Genomic DNA, 24,095 nt, shown 5'->3' with positions numbered 1-24,095 from the left:
CATCTCCTACAGAGGAAGGTAACGGTTCCAAAAAACAAATGGAGGACTGGTGCCAGAAGCTGCACGTAGGCACTGACTCCACTCCCCCATGCCAGAAACAGGGAGTCTACCGGGTGGTTCAGGAGTATGAAAGAGTCTTTAGCAAACACCCGCTAGACTTTGGGCAAGTAAAGGGGGTGGAACACCAAATCCCCACAGGAGACCATCCACCCATAAAAGAGAGATACCGGCCTGTACCCCCTGCACACTATCAGAATGCCAAGGGTATGTTGCGAGAAATGAAGGAGGCTGGGGTGATCAGGGATAGCTGTAGCCCCTGGGCAGCAACTCTAGTTCTTGTAAAAAAGAAAGATGGCACGATGAGGATGTGTGTAGATTATAGAAAGGTCAACAGAATAACACACAAAGATGCGTACCCGTTACCTAGGATAGAGGAGTCTTTGGCTGCATTAAAATCTGCTAACTTCTTCTCTACTTTGGATCTCCCTAGCGGGTACTGGCAGGTTCCTGTAGCAGAGTCAGACAAAGGAGAAGACCGTCTTCACCACCCCGATGGGTCTCAGTGATTTCAACTGTATGCCGTTCGGACTCTGCAGCGCACCAGGGACCGTCCAGAGGCTGATGGAGTGCTGTCTGGGGCACAGAAATTTTGAGACGGTCCTCCTCTACCTGGACGATGTCATCGTGTATTCCAAGACCTATGAGGACCATATAAAGCACCAGGCAGAGTTGTTCGATGCCCTGGCGGGCTTCGGCCTAAAGGTGAAACCCTCCAAGTGTCATCTACTGAAGCCAAAAGTACAGTACCTGGGACACGTGGTGAGTGCTGACGGAGTAGCCCCAGACCCTGACAAGATCACGGTGATTAAGGACTGGCCAAGACCCTCCAGCATAAAGGAAGTGCGGCAGTTCCTCGGGTTGGTAGGCTACTACCGAAGATTCATCTCCGGGTTCACCAAAATGGCAGCCCCTATGCAGGACTTCCTGTTAGGTCAGTCAAAGACTAAAAGTCAGAAGCCACCCTTTAAGTGGGACAAGCTGGAGGAGGAGTCTTTCCGCCAGCTGAAGATGGCCCTCACGGGGGATGAGATCCTGGCCTACCCTGATTACGGCCAGCCTTTTATCCTCCACACCGACGCCAGTAACATGGGGCTAGAAGACGTACTGTCCAAGATCCAGCAGAGCAGAGAACGGGTAATTGCTTATGCTAGCAGAAAGCTGAGACCCACAGAGAGAAACCCTGAGAATTATAGCTCCTTCAAGCTTGAATTCCTGGCAGTGGTGTGGGCGGTCACCGAACGCTTCAAGCATTACCTGGCTTCTTCTAAGTTCACTGTGTACACGGACAACAACCCGTTGACACACCGGGACACTGCAAGACTTGGTGCCCTAGAGCAGAGATGGATAGCCCGGCTGTCCAATTATGAATTTACCATCAAATACCGGACAGGGCGCACAAATGCCAACGCAGATGCATTGTCCAGAATGCCGCACTTGCAGGACGGGGGAGAGGATCCAGAAGAACTGGAAGAAATTGAACTCCCTGCATTCCACCGTCATGGGATCACCCAGTGTTCCCACTGCGTAAAGGAGAGGTGCTCTGCCACCGCTACGTTCAATCCCTTACCCCACCACGGCTGGGCAGAGACACAAGATAGTGATCCCGAAGTCCACCTGGTAAAAGAGATGCTGACCCAGGCTGATGCCCACCTTGATCTGGATGCTCCAGAAGAGGCCAAACAGCTGTGGAAGGAGAGGAGCAAGCTGTTTCTCTACGAGGGGAGGCTGTGCCGCAGAACCGTCAACTCTCGAACACACGAGCTGACCTGGCAGGTAGTGGTTCCAAGGCGGGATGCGGCTATGGTCCTAGAAGCATACCATGACGGAGCAGGGCACTTTGGATGGAAGAAGCTGGAGTTCCTGTTGCGTGAGCGGTTCTTCTGGGTAGGCATGAGAGGGGCTATAGAGAGATGGTGCAGAGACTGTGGCCCGTGCAACCTAAGGAGGAAGGACCGCGCCAGCCAGAAGACTCCCCTGCGGCCCATCATCACAAAGCAGCCCCTTGAGCTGGTGGCCCTGAACCACGTAAAGCTGGCTCCAAGCAGATCGGGCTACGTCTATGCCCTCACAATCGTAGATCACTACTCCCGGTTCCTAGTGGTGGTCCCTGGCAAAGACTTAACAGCTCAGACGGCCGCCAGAGCCTTTCAGCAGCATTTCTGTTGCCCACACAGGTATCCAGAGCAAGTGTTGACTGATCAAGGTCCAGCGTTCGAGGCTGAAGTCTTCCAGGAATTCTGCAACCTGTATGGCTGCAAGAAGATAAGGACAACGTCTTACCACCCCCAAACCAACGGGATATGTGAGAAAATGACCAGGTGGTAATAGACCTGCTCAAGACGTTGCCCCTGGAGGAACGCAGCCTGTGGCCTGAGAAACTGCCGGATCTGGTGGACTTGTATAACCATATCCCAGTAAATTCTACCAACCCCAGCTTACCTAATGAGAGCAAGACCTGGTAAGCTGCCAATTGACCTGGAGATGGGAGTCCTGACACCCAAGGACACCTCACCAGAAGCAGACTGGGACACAGAACGACAGCAGCAGTACCGGAAAGTACAGGAGAGTGTGGAGCAAAATCTGTCTCAAGCAAGAGAGAGGCAAGAGAGGAATTACAACGAGCATGCTCCTGCTGCTCCCCTGGCACCTGGAGAGCAGGTCTTGAAGAGGAAGAGACGGCTCCACAAGTTGGATGACCAGTGGGAGAAAGACCCGTACACCGTACTGCCGTCAAGCCATGAAAACCCAAAGGTATGTGTTATCAGTAAGTATGGAGGAGAGACCACAGCCACTGTCTCCAGAGACCACCTGAAGAAGTGTCCCGAGCAGCTGCAAAGCACTGATGAAGACCAAGATAGCCCTCAACCCGCAGAGGAAAGGGAAGAAATGGTCAGTACAGTGCTCGGAAAATTTCCCCGGTCTTGGACACAAATCAACAACGCTATAGTGGTACCCGTCCTTACCTTTCTCCAGCCAGCCCCTCAAGGGCCTGCAGAAGAGCGAGTAGTGTTGGAAGAGCAAGTGGCCCCGGAGGCAGAAGAGTACATACCAGCAGCTCAGGGGAATCAACCCTCTGCTAGTAGTGAACCTGCCATGCCCGTGGTGAGCCAAAGAGTACGCAGAAGCTGCCCAACCTACCCGTGACATCTGCAAACACCTCTAGTGCAGACACGAGCACACCCAGTACACAAGGGGTAGAAACAGGGGACCCAGAAAGGACACCACCAGATAGTGGGTTACGTAGGTCCAACAGGAGCACTAAAGGCCAGGTACCCGCTCGTTGGAGAATCTAATATGTCGTATTTACCTGTATAGATGCAAAAGTTGGAAATGTTTAATGTCTGTGTTACCTGGTTATTAATTATGTTTTTCTAGTTCAATGGACTAACAGGTTATGGACAATGAATTACCGGAACTGTACCTTGTACATAGTTGCACCTGGTAAGGTGCCCTCTTATGAAGACGACCACAGAACACAAAACCCGTGGAGGTGGCTGAAGACGTGGTCCAACTCCGGATCATCAAAGCCTTGTAGCCACCCCAGGGCCTACGTGGAGGGTTTGGGACGGGTCCCTCAAAGTGCATCTTGGGTGACAAGGACACCTGGTTACGGGAGCGCCGTGACCTAAAAAGACTAAACTTCTTGTATATATGTTACTGTATTGTTATTACCTCTTGTGTTTTTGCAAAATGTGTTTAGTCCGGGAGTACTAAATTTCACTAGGGGGGAATGTGGCACCCCAGGTCTGGTCGCCACCGGGGCAGCAACGTCATGTCTGAGAGCAGGTGGGAGGTTCCCTGGTTGGCGATAATTAGCATGTAGCACCTCCTGCCTCAGTCCAGGGAGGGGAGAAACCTGACTTTTATAAACTGGATCTGGGGCGGGGTTAGAGAGAGAAGTTAGAGACAAGTTCCAGTGAAGTTGCAGATATGGACAGGTCAGCAGCAGGCTGAGGAGTCCCTGTAGGCAGAAGAGGAACACGAGGCCAGGAGGGGAGCTAGCAGAGCTCATCCTGGCTAGAGACCTACAAAGCCGGACACTGGAGTCTGAGGCTGTGAGGGTTATAAGCCCAGCAGCAGAAAACCACCATGCAGGGGACTTCAAGTCCTCTGGCCCAAGGAAGCCCGGAGGCTCAGCCACACGAGAGGGACCACTACTGCCCCGGAGGGGTGAGAAGTACGGAAGGCCCGAGTCGCCAGTCATACGGGCGAGAACAACACGGTACACTCAGAGACGTGGGCTACCACCACACTACAGCGGGATAGCCAAGAAAGAGTGAAGTCAGCACGGTAGGCCTACAAACTCGCCCTGACCAGCAGGATTTCCCAGTTGCTCTCAGACTGACCAGGCCTCCATTTTTAACCTGTATTCCGGACAGGTCCCTTAATACCACCAACAGTAAAGACCCTGAATTGCATGACAGACTCCGTGTGGTTACTGCTGCTCCCGCGCATCATCACCACCAACATCCATATTTTCTGTCCTGAGGCTATACTCCTCTCAGCTGCACTCATAACACCAGCCTCAGCGGTCTGCCCTGCAGCGGCGGTTCACTCTGACCGCAATCCACGGGTGGCGTAGTCGGACATTTAATCACAAAACCCTATAAATAGACCGCCATTTGGGTTGACCACCCTGAGCCACGGGACCGGGTCCCCGCCACGCAAGGACTACATCCCCCAGCATCCACAAAAGGTCCGGTTCTGGGTATCCCCACACACACACGGCCCAGGGGGCGCGTCATCAACAACGTAGTCAGAGGTATTAAGCCACTTTTACGGGCTCACAATAAAACGTTCAAAAACGAAACTGAAACTGCTTTCCTGTGAAATATGTTAAGGAACATCCTTTCCAGAGTAAAGACTTGTGTATAAGGTAAAATAAATAACTTAAAGCAAAAATACTCCTCCACACCTTGGGCTATGTTCACAAGTAGCATTTTTATGCATTTTTGCACTTTGTATTGCTTTCAACCGTAACAAACGCATTCGCCGGGAAATGTAATTTTAACATTTTACAACCTTATCTGGCCATGTGCTGTGTGACACATGCATACAGTGCTGAAAAGACATGGGAACAGCATGGGGAAGACCCCTGGAAGTGTGGCGCCCCTGAGGGTTCGACCGCCACAGGGATGCTGCACTTCTTTAATGGAGTGTGGTGTTCCTCCTCTGAGGTAAGGCCAGTGTGATGGTAGTGACCTAGCCTTTTGCATCCAACACCACATTCCACCAGAGGGAGCTAGTATGCACTAGTGCTGCTCCCCTGGTTACAGGGAGACTGGGGAACACAAAGTGGTAGGAACCAGTTAGTGGGTGTGGGTGGAGGAACACTAGTAAGTTACACTTCAAATTTCATATTTAATAGAATGCCATCTTTGATCTTCGGTTCTTGGGCTGTCAAGCGGTCTAAACTACTGTGTGTAAAGTGACTTCCCTCGGGAGCGCAGATCCTGTGTGGGCCTGCACCGGTATGGGACACAGCCCTCGTACCCCGATCTATGGGATGAGAGGAAGGTTGCAGACAAGGAATGTCTCAACCCGGCCTAGGAGCAGGATCAAGAAGGCCTGGGAGCTTTAGAGTGTGGCTCCCTAGCAAATTGGTCCCGGGGAGGATGCAGACGGAGCGGAGCATGCCACCTCTCCTCGCCTACCTGATCTATTCAGAGGGATTCCCGCTGCGAGAGGGGTACCTGCCCCCGACACCCGACCTCGCACTCTATGTCCAGGACGGGAAAGCCCGGTTAGGCCCTGAGGATCCCGCCGGGCCTCGGATGGAGAGGAATTGCCACCCGAGCCCTACACCTGAGAGGAGCTCAGAGGGAGACCCGGCCTATCTACACATGCACAGACGGGAAAGGGTAAAGTCTGTAGTGCAGGAACACTCTGGTGTAGGGATGCTACCTCACACTGGACTTCCTCGGAGGTAGTCGGACCCCCGTCCCTGGTGGCTGCAGGACTCTGCGAGGAGCAGGGAGAAGCCTTGTGCTGCTTGAGAGAACTGTGAGTAAAGCCTTGGAAGTTCATCCCTATGGCCTCCGGACTGTTCATTACGCGCCATACCACGCGACGCGGAGCCCGTACTCCCCGCACTACTAACCCCCCTCTATCCTGCCTTGCCTGCCCTGAGGCCACGCTCCGCCTGTGGGGAGCAGCGAGAATTCTAGCCCCCATGACACCGGGCCTCAGCAGACTGTAGCGGCGCTGGTGGCGCATCACCAGACACCACAGGTGGCGTAGTTGACAATTACCACTCAACCCGGAAAGCCCAAACACCATTTTTAATGTGATGGCCCTGGGCACGGAACGGGTCCAGGCCACGGCTGCATCCCCCTCAACATCTGACCCGGCTCCGAGTATCCCCCCCCCATCTTCCCAGGGCAGGGCTTGCGAGCGTCACAGAAGCATCTCTGACACCCAGGTCACTGCCTAAAAGTGTGCCCATCAGAAGTGATCCTTGCCGCATCAGAAAATGCAGACTTGCAACTATCCCCGTGCAAGTCCTTGTCCCAGGGCAGTGTTCAATTGTACCTCCCCCATTCCTTGCAATGCAAGTGCAAGTATGCAGCCTGCCACCCACCCACCCCCAGGCTGCAATACCATACTGCTTGCTTGCTTGCACTTGAAATTGGGCCTTTTAGGCATGTGGAGGCGGAATCTGGCCACCACGTCATGGCTGCGATGGCGGCCTGGTATCCATACTCAGTCCCCAGACGCCCGGCGGCCGGATGTCCACGCTTGGTCCCCAGACGCCAGGGGGCGGCCGGGTGTCCATAAACAGTCCCCAGCCGCCCATATTTGAAGGACAGCCTTACCACAAACACGTGTACAAGTGAATGTGGCCAGGGATGGTCCATCTCACTGATGCCTTCACACTGGGTTAATATTGTGGAAGCCGGGACACAGTTGGACACTGGGATGCAACACATCCTCCAGACATAGAGGATTGCGGGTCCTGGGTCAATCAGGCTTCAACACAAAGTTCAGAAGGTAGACAGCAGCAGTGGTCGGCCTCCTACACAACGAGTAAATTATTCATGATCATGAGACCATCCATCTCCTTAGCTTTTTGTTCCTTGGAATGCAAGCGCATGTATGTAGTAGCGGCTAGGCCTGAGGTAGTCAGCGTTTTGGCGCATATCCTACCTCCTCCGAGGATTGTTGGATGTTTTCCTGCTACTATCGCAGTTCTATGACTCTCGTTAACCCTACAATGCATGACCATAAAAATCTACTTTTTCACATACCTGGGGCCTTTTAGGCCCGTGTGCAAATAAAATGGAATAACTCAAACAAAAAAGACAAACAACTATATACCTGAGGAATACCTAGAGTTTCAAAATTCTAACTAAAGTAATCTTGCAGAAAATAGAAAACAATTAACAGGGCGGGCCTGCGAGGCCCCAGGTATGCGTTCTAGGGTTAAAACAAAGCTTCAGGTGATGAATGATGGAAGAGGTGGTGGCAAAGGAGAAAGAGCAGGAGGAAAAGGGACCATTCACATCAATATCAGGCCAGTCAACCACACATGTCTTGTAGGATACGTTTCTGTACCAAACGGAGCGGTTCGGCTACACAGTTAAAGGGCATACAGTGAGTGCAATGCCTACCAAAAATTTCGAGGCACTCCAATGCCCCTTGGAAGTGACATGGAGGTCAGAGGGCCTTAACTAAACCATTTTTTCCATTTATAGCAACTGGGTCTCCTGTACACTGTTGGCCTATGCAGTGAATGGAAGGCTTTCCAAAAATTATGAGGAACTGCAATGCCCCTTGAATCAGACGTGGATTACAGCGTACTAAAAACCTTCTACCCATTATTGGGGAGTGGGTCTCCCTTAGTGTTCGTCTATGCATTGAAAAGCAAAAGCTGACTAAAATTAAGAGGAAATGCAAAGCCCTTTGAAAGAGTCGTGGAGGTTAGAGTTAATTAAAAACAACATTTCAATGCCCGTTGGAAAAGCTGTGGAGTTCAGAGAGGTTTAACAAGACGGTTTTAATGCCCCTTGGAAGAGACGTGGAGGTCACAGTAACTAACAAGACGGTTTTAATGCCCCTTGGAAGAGACGTGGAGGTCACAGTGGAATAAAAACACAATATCAATGCCCCTTGGAAGAGTGGTGGAGGTCGCAGTAGCTTAACAAGACGGTTTTAATGCCCCTTGGAAGAGCGGTGGAGGTTGCAGTAGCTTAACAAGATGGTTTTAATGCCCCTTGGAAGAGTGGCGGAGGTCACAGAGGAATAAAAAGACAATATCAATGCCCCTTGGAAGAGTGGTGGAGGTCGCAGGAGCTTAACAAGATGGTTTTGGAAGAGCAATGGAGGTCGCAGTATTTTAACTAGACGGTTTTAATGCTCCTTGGAAGAGTGGTGGAGGTCGCAGTAGCTTAATAAGACTGTCTTAATGCCCCTTGGAAGAGTGGTGGAGGTCTCAGTGGAATAAAAAGACAATATTAATGCCCCTTGGAAGAGACGTGGAGGTCGCAGTAGCTTAACAAGACGGTTTTAATGCCCCTTGGAAGAAACGTAGAGGTCACAGTGGAATAAAAAGACAATATCAATGCCCTTTGAAAGAGTGGTGGAGGTCGCAGTAGCTTAACAAGATGGTTTTAATGCCCCTTGGAAGAGACGTGGAGGTCACAGTAGCTTAACAAGACGGTTTTAATGCCCCTTGGAAGAGATGTGGTGGTCACAGTAGCTTAAGAAGACGGTTTCAATGCCCCTTGGAAGAGACGTGGAGGTCACAGTGGAATAAAAAGACAATATCAATGCCCCTGGGAAGAGTGGTGGAGGTCGCAGTAGCTTAACAAGACTGTTTTAATGCCCCTTGGAAGAGTGGTGGAGGTGACAGTGGAATAAAAAGACAATATCAATGCCCCCTGGAAGAGTGGTGGAGGTCGCAGTAGCTTATCAAGACGGTTTTAATGCCCCTTGGAAGAGTGGTGGAGGTCACAGTGGAATAAAAAGATAATATAAATGTCCCTTGGAAGTGACGTGGAGGTCACAGTAACTTAACAAGACGGTTTTAATGCCCCTTGGAAGAGACGTGGAGGTCACAGTAACTTAACAAGATGGTTTTAATGTCCCTTGGAAGAGATGTGGAGGTCAGAGTGGTTTAACAAGACAGTTTTAATGCCCCTTGGAAGAGACATGGAGTTCAGAGTAGCTTAACAAGACGGTTTTCATGCCCCTTACAAGAGCCATGCAGTACAGCATATTAAAAACATTATTCCCATTATTGGGGAGTGGATCTCACATAGTCTTTGCCTATGCCTTCCAAGCAAAAGCTGCCAAAAATTAGGACGGAGGAACTTGCAATGCTGGCAACACGGACTACGGTCACCCTGGTGGTATAGTGGTGGTGGAGGCTGAGGATAAGGAGAAGAGCAAAATACAGCCGAAATGAGGAAGCGTATACCCATGTGTGGGTGTGAAGCAGTGCATGGGTATACACCTCCAGAAATAACACAGTCGATTTGACTTTATGTTACTCTGCTGTCATTTGGTGGTGGTGAGAAGTTTGGCCCAATCCAGCCCTTGTTCATTTTGATGAGGATCAGCTAGTCAGCATTGTCAGTTGACAGGCGAGTGCGCTTATCAGTTATTATTCCCCCAGCGGCACTAAAAACACGCTCCGATAACACGCTAGCACCAGGGCAGGCCAGGACCTCCAAGGCGTACAGAGCGAGTTCATTCCAAGAGTCCAGCTTGGATACCCAATAATTAAAAGACACAGAGGAATCACGGAGGATGCTGGTACGGTCGGCAAGGTACTCCCTCACCATCTTTTGAAACTTTCCACTCCTTGTGAAAGTACCCCGCGCCTCAGGGCCTGTAAGCTGGGCGGGTCTCAGAAAACTGTCCCAGAATGTTGACAGTGTTCCCCTGCCTCTGTTGGATTGGAGTTGCGCCTCTGTCACCTGTACGCCTTGGTTGGTCAACGAACTGTGACCTCTGCCGCTAACGTGTTCAGATGGGAATTTTTTTAACAGTTCTCCAGCAAGGGCCTTCTGGTATTGCCACATTTTTATAGACCTCTCCACCTCAGGAATAAGAGAGTGAAAGTTCTCCTTGTAGCGGGAGTCTAAAAGTGTCACCAACCAGTAATGACTGTCACACAACATTTTGACAATGCGAGGGTCACAGTTAAGGCAGCGTAGCATAAAGTCAGCCATGCGTGCCAGACGGGCAAGACTTCCGTGTCCTCACCAAGATGACAACTTACCATGCTTTCCTCCTCCTCCCCCCTGTCCTCAGGCCACCCATGCTGAACCGACGGTATGACAGTTGTACAGGTACTACCGTCTACAGCGCATGATACCAGCTCCTGTTTTTCCTCCTCCTCCTCTCCCTCATTGTCCCCCAAAGCACGTTGGGATGAGAGGAGGCTGGTCTGTGTGTAATCGCCCATTACGGCTTCTTGATCCACCTCATCATACACTGGCTGCAATGCCTCCTCTTTAATTCTCTGCAGAGAGCATTGCAAAAGACAGACAAGTGGGATGCTGATGCTAATGATGGCGTCATCGCCACTCACCATCTTGGTGGACTCCTCAAAGATTGTCAGGATGGTACATATGTCAGACATCCAGGTCCACTCCTGTGCTCTTATGTGTGGAGTCTGAACTGAATATCGACGGCCTTGTTGCAGCTGGTACTCCACAACTGCTCTCTTCTGCTCACAAATCCTTTACAACATGTGGAGGGTAGAGTTCCAACGTGTGGGGACATCACACACCTGTGTGCCGGAAGCTGCAAACGCTGCTGCCACACAACAAGGGCGGAGGAAGCTGTAGTCGACTTCCGAAAATGAGCTGACAGGCAGCGTATTTTGACGAGCAGATCTGGCAACTCAGGGTATGATTTAAGAAACCGCTGAACCACGAGGTTAAGCACATGAACCAGGCATGGTACGTGTGTGATCTCGCCTCGCCTCAGAGCCGCCACCAGGTTACGGCCATTGTCACAAACGACCATGCCTGGATGTAGGTTCAGCGGTCTCAGCCACAGATATGCCTGCTCTTTCACAGCTGTCTGCAACTCACAAGCAGTGTGAGGTTTATCACCTAAGCTTATGAGTTTCAGCACAGCCTGTTGTCGCTTGGCTGAGGCAGTACTGCAGTGCTTCCAGCTTGTAACTGATGTGGTGATATCTGGGATGGAGGCTGAACATGAGGAAGAGGAGGAGGATGATGTGCAGGAGCTGTACACTGTGGGGGCAACTCTGACTGACATAGGGCCCGCAATCCACGGTGTGGGGAGGATGTGTTCCGTCCCAAGGTCCGACTGGGTCCCGGCTTCCACTATGTTTACCTAGTGTGCCATCAGGGAGATGTACCGTCCCTGGCCACAAGCACTTGTCCACGTGTCCGTTGTCAGGTGGACTCTCTCAGTAACTGCATTGTTGAGGGCATGGCAGATGTTTTGGGACACGTGCTTGTGTAGTGCGGGGATGGCACACCAGGCAAAATAGTGTCGGCTGGGTACCGAGTACCGAGGGACGGCCACAGCCATAAGGTTGCCGAAGGATTCCATCTCCATCAGCCTAAAAGGCAGCATTTCCAACGCAAGCAGTCGTGAAATGTGCAAATTTAGGACTGTTGCCTGTGGGGTGTTGGCTGCGAATTTGCGCTTTCGTTCAAAGGTCTGGGATATGGACAATTGAATGCTGCGGTGGGACGTGGACGTGGACGTTGATGCCATTTCTTGAGAAACTGCCATAACAAGTGAAGACTGAGAGGAGGGGGCATCTTTGCATGCAGTATGGACAGGGGATTGCCTTGCACGCACAACAGGGGGTTCTCTTACATGCACAACAGCGGAAGAAGCAGTGGTGACACCCACTGACACTTGTCGTGGACCCTGGGGTTCGCCCCACAAAGTCGCGTGCTTTGCTGCCATGTGCCAGATCATGCTGGTGGTGGTCAGGCTGGTATCTTTGTCACCCCTGCTGATGCTGGCATGGCAGGTGGTACAAATGGCATTTTTGGGGTTAGCAGAGTCTTTAAAAAATTTCCAGACTCTGGAAAACCTACCGGTTGTACTTGCAACGTCCATCGTGTTGGTGTTACAGGGAACAGTTGCCCGCCTTCTGTGTGCGGCCACCACACTGCTTCTTCCTGCCTGTTGGAGTACTCTGCCTCCCTCACCCTGTGTGCTGCTGGCTTCGCTCTGTGTGTCCTCCTGCCATGTTGGGTCAGTTACTAGATCATCCACCACCTCCTCCTCTTCCACTTCCGCACCACGATCCTCCTCCTCACTTCGTGGCAATTGTTTCTCATCATCGTCCACCTCTTGTGACAAATTGCCAGCGTCGACTTCCTGTGGCCGTGGCTGTTCAAATATTTTGGCATCGCTACATGGGATCTCCTCTTCCACCACTTCAAGCGGAGAAGGCGAGGGACACAACTATGGAAATGGACCAGTGAACAGCTCTTCAGAGTGTCCAAGTGTGGGATCAGTTGCTGTCTGATGACACTCGGCATGGTGGGAGGAAGGAGTATCAGGGTGAGGAGGAGTATGCGGTCAAGACTCACGGATACTAAAACTTGACAGTGTGGAAGACAGACCGGAGGTGATGGTGACCAGGTAACCTGAAGTATTATCTGCTATCCAATTAATAACCTGTTCACACTGTTCAGGTTGCAATACTGGTGTTGTAGTGTGCTTCCCTAGTAATTCGGTCAAGAAGTGGGAGCGAGAAGATGTGCCTGTTGGTTATGGCACATTTTCACCTTGGCCACGGCCCCGTCCTCTACACGCACCATCACCAGAACGTCCAGTTCCACGTCCCTTGCCACTCGCCTTGCCCATTGTAAATGAAGTAAAATAGCTTACACTTGCACTATCAATGGCAAACGGGTAATAAAAAGGAGATTAGAACCGTGGAAGAGGAAAACCACAGTTCTGTTTCTCTGGCCTACATCAGAATATTTTAAACAGATATATTTGTGTCTGAACAGTCAGGGAGACACTATTACTGTTTTTTTTTTACATAAAAAAGGCCAAAAGCTGGATAATACAGAGATTTGAACCGTGGAACTGCAAAACCAAACATCTAGTTATCAGGCCTACACCAGAATATTTTAAACAGATATATTGGTGTCTGAACAGTCACAGACACACTCAATTTTTTTTTTTTTTTTGGGGGGGGGGGGATACCAAAAGGTTAATAAGACGCGTATTTGTACAGTCTGACTGAGGAAAAAAAAGATATAGGATTTAGATGAAAAAAAAAAGGATTTTTCCTGGCCCCTGAGACCAGGGGATAAGTCTAGCAATTTGACCAGCAGGAGCACACAGGACTGTAATGCAGTGTTTGTTGGTATAACCACTGCGTCTCCTATACAGCCTGCTTGCCTGCCTGATATCTGGGATGGATATTAGTCATGAGAAGGACTGTTTGTTTGATTTGGCAGGCTTTAGAGACCCTACACTAACTATTTCACAGTATAAATCTCTCCCTAGCTCTGCAGCACTGACCCTACACTGTCTGATCCGGAGCGACTGTGTCCAAGATGGCGGCACCCGGTTTTAAATACTCGAGGTGACGCTGTGCGGCCAGCCAATCACTGTAATGCCCAAAAACAACATGGCTTCGGCATTACAGTGACTGGCTGGAAATCCCTGCATGTTCATTGGCTCTGTAAAGAGCGCCAAACGTGCAGGGCGGAGACCCGAGCTCCCGCCCGAGTTACCTGGAAATGCTCGGTGCTTGCCAAACATCCCGAGTAGCGAGATGCTCGGGCGAGTACCGAGCAGTGTTGAGCATGCTCGCTCAACACTAATAATGATAAATCATGCGTTTCTGAACACGGCAATACCAAATATGTGTATTTTTGATTTTTTTAATTGTTTTATTTTGAATTTGGCAAAAGGGGGGTGATTTGAACTTTTTATACACTGCTCAAAAAAATAAAGGGAACACTCAAATAACACATCCTAGATCTGAATGAATGAAATATTTTCATTGAATACTTTGTTCTGTACAAAGTTGAAAGTGCTGACAACAAAATCACACAAAAATCATCAATGGAAATCAAATTTATTAACCAATGGAGGCCTGGATTTGGAGTCATCCCCAAAATTAAAGTGGAAAAACACACTACAGGCTGATCCAACTTTGATGTAATGTCCTTAAAACAAGTCAAAATAAGGCTCAGTATTGTGTGTGGCATCCACGTGCCTGTATGATCTCCCTACAACGCCTCGGCATGCTCCTGCTGAGGTTGCAGATGGTCTCCTGTGGGATCTCCACTAGTGTTGAGCCACCCCCGTAGTGTTCGAGTTTGGTTCGGTTCGTCGAACACCCTTGTGTTCGCCGAACTGTTCGTCGAACTGTTCGTCGAACACCTTCGAACACCGTTAAAACCAATGGCAGGCAAACAAAAACACATAGAAACACATAGAAAACACCTTCAAAGGTGTCCAAAAGCTGACAAACTGCTCAGAAGACATAACTAACACATGGAAAAGTGACAAGTACATATAGTCATGTGAAAAGAAAAGAGGTGGAGGAGTAAAAGGAGGGGGAGACACAGATATAGGCATGTCATGCCCTTCTAAAATCCAAAAAGTGAGAAGCCGACACGGCCAGTCCGTTCCTGCCCGTGCGACCTCAGTTTGTGCCAGAGCCGTGGTGGACCCTGACGGCCAGCCCCCCTCTCCCAATACTGGTGCCTGTCCGTTGGTGGGTCGAGCGAGCCCCCCTGTGGTGGAGGCAGCTCTAAGCTTTTTAATTTAAATGGTCTCTCTAATTTGAATGAATACACTTTAAATCCTTTTACAAGCATCTATTGAATGGCAAGTCTCATGCCAGCAGCCGCGTAATTCCAGCTCCAGTAGCGTCCACTAAAGCTGCTGCAGTTAAAAAGCTTTTATAAGGATCGAGCTCGGCTGTCCACCGCAAAGCGTCCTACCGCCAGTCCCAGCCCCTATGCCTTGGGGTGCCTCCTGATGCTCTTCACTGAGTATCCCGTGGTCCGGAAGCATTTCCTTTGAAAAAATTAAGTGTCCAAACTACAGGTGGTGTAGCTTGCTTAACAGCCGGGATAATCCGCTGAGACTAGCAGACACTGCTACTAGGCACAAAGTATTTCCTGGGCTAGATGCAGTTAAAAATTTGTAATTAGATACTCTCGTTGGATGCTGAGAAAGCATTCCATAGAGTCTCCTGGCACGCCATATATTATTCTCTTAAAAAGCTTGGGGTAGGGGTCTAGGGGACCCTTTTATAGCCAAAATCACGGCCCTATATCGCAATGCGTCACCTAGGCTGAAGATAAATGGAACTGTAGCACCCCGAGGGCTCGGTTGCTGCAGAGGTATTGCACCTCACCCAGAGGTGTGATATCTCACTCTCAGGTAAGAATGGAGTGTGGATCGGGACCCCGACACCTGCATGCATTACACCACATTGCCGTGGGGCAGGGCGACCAATATGCCCCTGAGATGGGCATGACAGTCACTGTCCCTGGCTGGAGTGGGGGGAGGGAACACTGAGGAAGGGGAACCCTGTAGTGCAGGAGCAGGGAGGAAGCAGTTCCTGGGTGCATTGAGAAGGGAGTATAAAAGGTGGGCACCATCTTAGTTCAGTGCAGAGAAGTCTGAGCAGAAGTGACAGGGAGCAGGGGCTCTGCATGAGCTCTGCTCCAGAGGCGGGCCTAGTAACAGAGGCCCAGGCCTGGAAGAGGGAGAAAGAAGGAAGAGGAGCGGAGAAGGCTCCAGGAACGAGGAACGAAGGGATCCCAGGGATGTGGACGGGCGAGTCGCCACCGCACGCCCGAATCCACCTGCGTGGAGGGGTCAGGCCAAAGGGGGAGACCGGTCCCGGAAACTAGTGGAGGCGGGAAACGACCCTCAGCTAGAAACCGGAGGCTGTGACATTTTATGTGGCGCAGCCCCTCGCTACACCCGCTAGGAGGGCAGCACATAGGGTCAGGGAAACTGGCGCCAAGTTTACCAAGAGGAGGCCCGAGGCAGCCGGACAGAAGGATTGGTAAAAAAGGCCGGACAAAGGACACACAAAGGTGGTCCTGTGAAGCGCTCCAAAGTTATCTGGGAGTTGTCTGAGCCCCTCACCTGGTGAGCACAGTACGACGTGGGCAGCCGTTACCTGCAGAAGTGGTCTGGATAATAAGAACTGTGAGTAAAGGCCCTGGACTGCATCACTGACTGCGTGTCGTTACTGCTGCTGCCCTGCACCATCACCCCCATCCTCCGCATACATTGCCCTGAGGCTATACTCCTCCCGTGGGGAGATATGCTACGCTCTGCTGCACCCACAACACCAGCATCAGCGGTCTGCCCTGCAGTGGCGGTTCACTCTGACCGCAATCCACGGGTGGCGTAGTCGGACATTTAAACATCAAAACCACATAAATAGTTCCGCCACTGCTTTGACCGCCCTGAGCCACGGAACCGGGTCGCCGCCACGGAGACTACAACCACCAGCATCCACCAAAAAGGGTCCGGCTCCGGATGTCCCAAGTAGTGTTGAGCCACCCCCGTAGTGTTCGAGTTCGGTTCGGTTCGTCGAACACCCGTGTGTTCGCCGAACTGTTCATCGAACTGTTCGTCGAACACATTCGAACACCGTTAAAACCAATGGCAGGCAAACAAAAACACATAGAAACACATAGAATACACCTTCAAAGGTGTCTAAAAGCTGACAAACTGCTCAGAAGACACAACTAACACATGGAAAAGTGACAAGTACATATAGTCATGCGAAAAGAAAAGAGGTGGAGGAGTAAAAGGAGGGGGAGACACAGATATAGGCATGTCATGCCCTTCTAAAATCCAAAAAGTGAGAAGCCGACACGTTCAGTCCGCTCCTGCCCGTGCCACCTCCGCGTCGCCGGGTTTGTGCCAGAGCCGCGGTGAACCCTGACGGCCAGCCCCCCTCTCCCAATACTGGTGCCTGTGCGCTGGTGAGTCGAGCGAGCCCCCCTGTGGTGGAGGCAGCTCTAAGCTTTTTAATTTAAATTGTCTCTCTAATTTGAATGAATACACTTTAAATCCATTTACAAGGATCTATTGGAGGGCAAGTCTCATGCCAGCAGCCGCGTATTTCCAGCTCCAGTAGCGTCCACTAAAGCTGCTGCAGTTAAAAAGCTTTTATAAGGATCGAGCTCGGCTGTCCACCGCAAGGCATCCTACTGCCAGTCCCAGCCCCTATGCCTTGGGGTGCCTCCTGATGCTCTTCACTGAGTATCCCGTGGTCCCGAAGCATTTCCTTTGAAAAAATTAAGTGTCCAAACTACAGGTGGTGTAGCTTGCTTAACAGCCGGGATAATCCGCTGACTAGCAGACACTGCTACTAGGCACAAAGTATTTCCTGGGCTAGATGCAGTTAAAAATTTGTAATTAGATACTCTCGTTGGATGCTGAGAAAGCATTCCATAGAGTCTCCTGGCACGCCATATATGATTCTCTTAAAAAGCTTGGGGTAGGGGTCTAGGGGACCCTTTTATAGCCAAAATCACGGCCCTGTATCGCAATACGTCACCTAGGCTGAAGATAAATGGAACTGTAGCACCCTGAGGGCTCGGTTGCTACAGAGGTATTGCACCTCACCTAGAGGTGTGATATCTCACTCTCAGGTAAGGATGTAGTGTGGATCAGGACCCGACACCTGCATGCATTACACCACATTGCCGTGAGGCAGGGCGACCAATATGCCCCTGAGATGGGCACGACAGTCCCTGTCCCTGGCTGGAGTGGGGGGAGGGAACACTGAGGAAGGGGAACCCTGTAGTGCAGGAGCAGGGAGGAAGCAGTTCCTGGGTGCATTGAGAAGGGAGTATAAAAGGTGGGCACCATCTTAGTTCAGTGCAGAGAAGTCTGAGCAGAAGTGGCAGGGAGCGGGGGCTCTGCATGAGCTCTGCTCCGGAGGCGGGCCTAGTAACAGAGGCCCAGGCCTGGAAGAGGGAGAAGGAAGGAAGAGGAGCGGAGAAGGCTCCAGGAACGAGGAACGAAGGGATCCCAGGGGTGCGGACGGGCGAGTCGCCACCGCACACCCGAATCCACCTGCGTGGAGGGGTCAGGCCAAAGGGGGAGACCGGTCCCCGAAACTAGTGGAGGCAGGAAACGACCCTCAGCTAGAAACAGGAGGCTGTGACATTTTATGTGGCGCAGCCCCTCGCTACACCCGCTAGGAAGGCACCACATAGGGTCAGGGAAACTGGCGCCAAGTTTACCAAGAGGAGGCCCGAGGCAGCCGGACAGAAGGGTTGGTAAGAAAGGCCAGACAAAGGACACACAAAGGGGGTCCTGTGAAGCGCTCCAAAGTTATCTGGGAGTTGTCTGAGCCCCTCACCTGGTGAGCACAGTACGACATGGGCAGCCGTTACCTGCAGACGTGGTCTGGATAATAAGAACTGTGAGTAAAGGCCCTGGACTGCATCACTGACTCCGTGTCGTTACTGCTGCTGCCCTGCACCATCACCCCCATCCTCCGCATACACTGCCCTGAGGCTATACTCCTCCCGTGGGGAGTTATGCTACGCTCTGCTGCACCCACAACACCAGCCTCAGCGGTCTGCCCTGGAGCGGCGGTTCACTCTGACCGCAATCCACGGGTGGCGTAGTCGGACATTTAAACATCAAAACCACATAAATAGTTCCGCCACTGGTTTGACCGCCCTGAGCCATGGAACCGGGTCGCCGCCACGGAGACTACAACCACCAGCATCCACCAAAAAGGGTCCGGCTCCGGGTGTCCCAAGGCCCAGGGGGCGCGTCAGAACATTTTCATCACCTTTCACAATCACCAATGGGACAAGGCAGGGATGTTCTCTGTCCCCTCTCTTATACATCCTAGTGACGGAGCACCTGCTCTCATCAATTCGCCATAACCCCAATATTAGGTGGATTGAGGTGGGAGGCACCGAGTACAAGTGCTCTCTATTTGCTGATGATGTCCTAGTATATATCACTCAATCACATATATCCATCCATGCCTCTTATGGCTGAAATAGATCACTTTGTTACATGGTCAAATTTTAAAATCAATGCAGCGAAGTCTGAGGCCCTCGATGTCTCCCTCCCCAAATCCATATAGGATTCCATCCAGTCCAACTTTCCCTTTGCCTGGCCCTCACAGGGTATCAAATACTTAGGAATTCCTATTCATAGAGACCTCTCCCATCTATGTTATCTTAATTTTGGGCCCTTTATTGAACAACTCCATACAGACCACGGTTGGCAAGTTAGAACTGTAAGATTCACTACGTGAACCACTGGTATTTTGTGGAAAAGCACATGTAAGATTCTGCAACAGTCTCTGCTGATACTCCTGCATGCGTGCATCCCTTTCTACGGCAGGAATAATTTCTGCAAATTTACTTTTGTACCGGGGATCTAACAGTGTGGCAACCCAGTAGTCAGGATTATTTCTAATTCTCACAATTCGAGGGTCATGTTGCAGGTAGTGCAGCAAGAAGGCACTCATGTGTGTTGCGCATCCAGGAGCACAAAGTCCCTGTTGTGTTGGTGGCGAGGTAACAATCATGCTTCCTTCCTCTGTCCTCTCCCCCCAACCTCGCACAACAGAAATGTGATCAAGGTCTCCCTCATCTGATGAGTCTTCCATCAGTTCGTCCTCCACTTCTTCCTGGGCTCCTGCACCTTCCTCACTAGTTTGGCTGCTACCATGCGCCCTGGTAAAATCATCTCCCCCACCCTCACATGCCTGCCGCCTTGGTGCTGCTGACCGTCTGGACCTTGCAGATGTTAGCCCTTCCGCATACAACTCCTCCTCCTCTACTTCCTCCACCTCCTCTTGTGCCACCACCTGACTCCGAATTCTGTTTAACATGTGCTCCAGCATGTAAATCACCGGAATAGTCATGCTGATAATGGCATCGTCAGCACTAAACATCTTCGTCGCCATTTCAAAACTGTGCAGAAGGGTGCATAGGTCCCTGATCTGAGACCACTCCTCCAGCGTGATTTGCCCCACCTCTGAATCTCGTTGGCCCAGGCTATACGTCAGAACGTATTGCACCAGGGCTTGTCGGTGCTGCCACAGTCGCTGCAACATGTGCAGAGTTGAATTCCACCGGGTAGGCACATCGCATTTTAGCCGGTGAAGTGGCAGGCCCAACGACTTCTGTAGAGATGTAAGTCGCTGAGCTGCGGGATGCGAATGACGGAAGTGAGCACACAGCGACCGTGCCCTCTGCAGAAGGCCATCTAGTCTGGGATAGTGGGCTAAAAATTGCTGGACAACCAGGTTCAACACGTGAGCCATACAAGGCACGTGTGTGACATTGCCCCGGCGAAGGGCCGCACCCTGGTTTGCAGCATTGTCGCACACGGCCTTCCCTGGTTTCAGGTCCAGTGGAGACAACCATTCATGAAATTGGTTCTCCAGAGCTGACCACAACTCCTCAGCTGTGTGACTCACATTTCCCAGACATTTCAATGTAAAAACCGCCTGATGACGTTGAGCCCTACTGCCAGCATAGTAAGGAGGTGTGCAGGATCCCTTCTGCGCAGTTAGAAAGCTTGTGGCATGACCAGACAGGCTTTGGGTGCAGGTGGAAGACCGAGAGGAGGTTGAGGAGGCAGAAGCAGTGGAGGAACTTTGACATAAAGAGGATTGACGCACAACTCGTGGGGACGGCAATACTTGGACAGCAGCCCCTTGTCCTGCTGTCACCATAGTTACCCAGTGCCCAGTCAGTGACATGTAACGCCCCTGTCCATGCCTACTCGTCCAAGTGTCTGTGGTGAAATGCACCCTGTCACACACAGAGTTTCTCAAAGAAGCGGTGATGTTGTGTGCGACATGCTGGTGGAGCGCAGGCACACCTTTCTTTGAGAAGTAGTGCCGACTGGGCATCTGGTACTGGGGCACTGCGACGGACATAAGGTCTCGAAAATCCTCTGTGTCCACCAGGCGGAAAGGCAGCATTTCTGTAGCCAAGAGCTTGCAGATGGTGAAATTCAACCTCTTAGCTTTCTCATGGCTAGGAGGAAATGGTCTTTTACTTGTCCACATCTGAGGGACCGAGGGCTGGCTATTGTGCTTAGACGGGGTTGATAAGGGTGTCCCCGGCAAACTGCCGGTCTGTGAGGAAGATGCAGGCGGACATGTTAGGTTGCCTTGATCCAAAGGTGGTGCTATCGATGTCGGACAGCGCTCAAGACCAGCTGGTGTTACCACCTCCAAAGAAAATGATGACCTGCCAATCACGCTGGCTGTTGCGGGTAAAGAGGTGGCAGGTCTGCGCCCCAAAACAGGTGTGACTGCTGTCCCCCCAGTCACAGAGGATGAAGAGGCCGCGGATGCACAAGATATGGCAGACGGTGGTTGGCCCGGCCGGCTAGGCCGCATTGTAGCACACTGAGCTTCCCACTGCAACTTATGCTTCATGTCCATGTGCCGGTTCATGCATGAAGTACTCAAACTATGTATTTTTTGGCCTCTACTTAGCTTTTGCTGACAAATGTTACAGATAACACGAGTTGGGTCATCTTTATCGATCTGAAAAAATGCCCAGGCTATGCAAGGCTTAGCACCCATGCGACCTGAAGAGCCACCACGACTTGTGGTGAGAGGCAGAGTTGTGTTTGAGGATGCAGTTGTTGACGTGCTTCCAGTACTACGTCTCTGTCCAGGAAGGCGCAACCTGACCTCATCGTCACTAGCATCTTCCTCCACCTCCTCTGCTGACCTCATCTCTTGGCTGACTGTGGGTTGACAGTAAGTGGGATCTCCGACCTCATCATCATCACCCTGTGCGTTATCACACCCGTCGTCCTCAGAGCCAACCTGTTCCTGCCCTGACAAAAAACTAAAGTTGTCGCTCCAATCAGGTATTTGAGTCTTATCATCGTCTTCCTCATTGTCTCCACCAACAGGAGTTACAGTTTGGGAATGAGGGTCTACATTATGGTCAGAACCTTCTGCGTCTGGTCCTGGATCCGACTCATAAAGATTCTGGGCATCAGTGCAGATCATTTCCTCGTCTGGATTCACAGAAGCGCTGGAGTCGACCTCTGATTCCCAGGCTATAGTATGAGTAAACAGCTCTGCAGACTCAACCATCTGTTCTACCTCATACTCAGACGGGCAGCTGGAGATTTGGGAGCTGTGAGGAAGCAAGTGCGATTTGGGTGACACCTTTGAGGACTGGAGTATTTGTGATGTTGAAGTTGATGTGGAGGAGAGCCCACTTAAAGGAGCACTTGATATCCGTTGAAGCACCTGCTGTTTTTGTGCCTCATCTGGAATTTGTAGCGATTGGCGTGGCCGTAAGAAAGGGATCTTATCACATTGTCCGCTAAAAGAAGTAGACATTTTAGTTTGGCTGGAAGATGGTCTTTCTTCTGCACCTACCCCACGGACACAACCTTTTTTCCCCTTCCCAACACGCCTATTCCCCTTTCCACCAGCAGCAGGCCTTTTTCCACTCATTTTGGTGGTTAACTAATTCACAACTCTGGAGTTGTTTGCACAAAAAAACAATGGATGGTAACCGAGCAGAGCTGAGTGGCCAAACTGTGGTATTAGGCCAAAACTATTGGCTGGGTTAGATGCAGAAAAAAATTATTTTTAATTTGCAACCTGATGGAGGTCAGTATAGATGGACTAATAGACCAAGTCCCACACACCGCTAGAAGCCCAAATATTTTTTCAGAGCTAGATGCAGAAAATTTTTTTATTCAATTTGCAACCTGATGGAGGTCAGTATAGATGGACTAATAGACCAAGTCCCACACACTGCTAGAAGCCCAAATATTTTTTCAGAGCTAGATGCAGAAAAAAATTATTTTTAATTTGCAACCTGATGGAGGTCAGTATAGATGGACTAATAGAACAAGTCCCACACGCTGCTAGAAGCCCAAATATTTTTTCAGAGATAAATGAAGAAAAAAAATATTTTTAATTTGCAACCTGATGGAGGTCAGTATAGATGGACTAATAGACCAAGTCCCACACACTGCTAGAAGCCCAAATATTTTTTCAGAGCTAGATGCAGAAAAAAATTATATTCAATTTGCAACCTGCTGGAGGTCAGTATAGAAGGACTAATAGAACAAGTCCCACACACTGCTAGAAGCCCAAATATTTTTTCAGAGCTAAATGAAGAAAAAAATTATTTTTAATTTGCAACCTGATGGAGGTCAGTATAGATGGACTAATAGACCAAGTCCCACACACTGCTAGAAGCCCAAATATTTTTTCAGAGCTAGATGCAGAAAAAAATTATTTTTAATTTGCAACCTGATGGAGGTCAGTATAGATGGACTAATAGACCAAGTCCCACACACCGCTAGAAGCCCAAATATTTTTTCAGAGCTAGATGCAGAAAATTTTTTTATTCAATTTGCAACCTGATGGAGGTCAGTATAGATGGACTAATAGACCAAGTCCCACACACTGCTAGAAGCCCAAATATTTTTTCAGAGCTAGATGCAGAAAAAAATTATTTTTAATTTGCAACCTGATGGAGGTCAGTATAGATGGACTAATAGACCAAGTCCCACACACTGCTAGAAGCCCAAATATTTTTTCAGAGCTAGATGCATAAAAAAATTATTTTTAATTTGCAACCTGATGGAGGTCAGTATAGATGGACTAATAGACCAAGTCCCACACACCGCTAGAAGCCCAAATATTTTTTCAGAGCTAGATGCAGAAAAAAATTATATTCAATTTGCAACCTGCTGGAGGTCAGTATAGAAGAACTAATAGAACAAGTCCCACACACTGCTAGAAGCCCAAATATTTTTTCAGAGCTAAATGAAGAAAAAAATTATTTTTAATTTGCAACCTGATGGAGGTCAGTATAGATGGACTAATAGACCAAGTCCCACACACTGCTAGAAGCCCAAATATTTTTTCAGAGCTAGATGCAGAAAAAAATTATATTCAGTTTGCAACCTGATGGAGGTCAGTATAGATGGACTAATAGAATGATGCTATGCCCAAAAGATTTTACTTCACTAGGTGCAGTAAAAAAATTGGTATTCTATACACAGGTGGTATATCTTGCAACACAGATAGGCTACTCCACTGACTA

Source organism: Phyllobates terribilis, unplaced genomic scaffold (assembly GCF_046119375.1).
Source record: "Phyllobates terribilis strain yellow unplaced genomic scaffold, ASM4611937v1 Scaffold_9__5_contigs__length_417890890, whole genome shotgun sequence".
Classification (NCBI taxonomy): Eukaryota; Metazoa; Chordata; class Amphibia; order Anura; family Dendrobatidae; genus Phyllobates; species Phyllobates terribilis.
The sequence above is the reverse complement of the archived record's forward strand: the minus strand, read 5'-3'. Positions refer to the sequence as shown.